Source organism: Nannobrachium achirus (genome assembly GCF_963921795.1).
Source record: "Nannobrachium achirus genome assembly, chromosome: 8".
NCBI lineage: Eukaryota > Metazoa > Chordata > Actinopteri > Myctophiformes > Myctophidae > Nannobrachium > Nannobrachium achirus.
The window spans coordinates 3542589-3543104 of record NC_137817.1 but is presented as its reverse complement, the minus strand read 5'-3'; positions in this window follow the sequence as shown (position 1 = coordinate 3543104).

Below are 516 nucleotides of genomic sequence, written 5' to 3'. Positions count from 1 at the left end.
TCTCTCTCTCTCTATGTGTCTCTCTCTCTCTCTCTCTCTCTCTCTCTCTCTCTCTCTCTCTCTGTCTCTGTCTCTGTCTCTATGTGTCTGTCTCTCTCTCTCTCTCTCTCTCTCTCTCTCTCTCTGTCTCTGTCTCTGTCGTCTCTCTCTCTCTCTCTCTCTCTCTCTCTCTCTCTCTCTCTCTCTCTCTCTCTCTCTCTCTGTCTCTGTCTCTATGTGTCCTCTCTCTCTCTCTCTCTCTCTCTCTCTCTCTCTCTCTCTCTCTCTGTCTCTGTCTCTAGTGTTGTCTCTCTCTCTCTCTCTCTCTCTCTCTCTCTCTCTCTCTCTCTGTCTCTGTCTCTATGTGTCTGTCTCTCTCTCTCTCTCTCTCTCTCTCTGTCTCTGTCTCTATGTGTCTGTCTCTCTCTCTCTCTCTCTCTCTCTCTCTGTCTCTGTCTCTGTCTCTATGTGTCTGTCTCTCTCTCTCTCTCTCCTCTCTCTCTCTCTCTCTCTGTCTCTGTCTCTATGTGTCTGTCT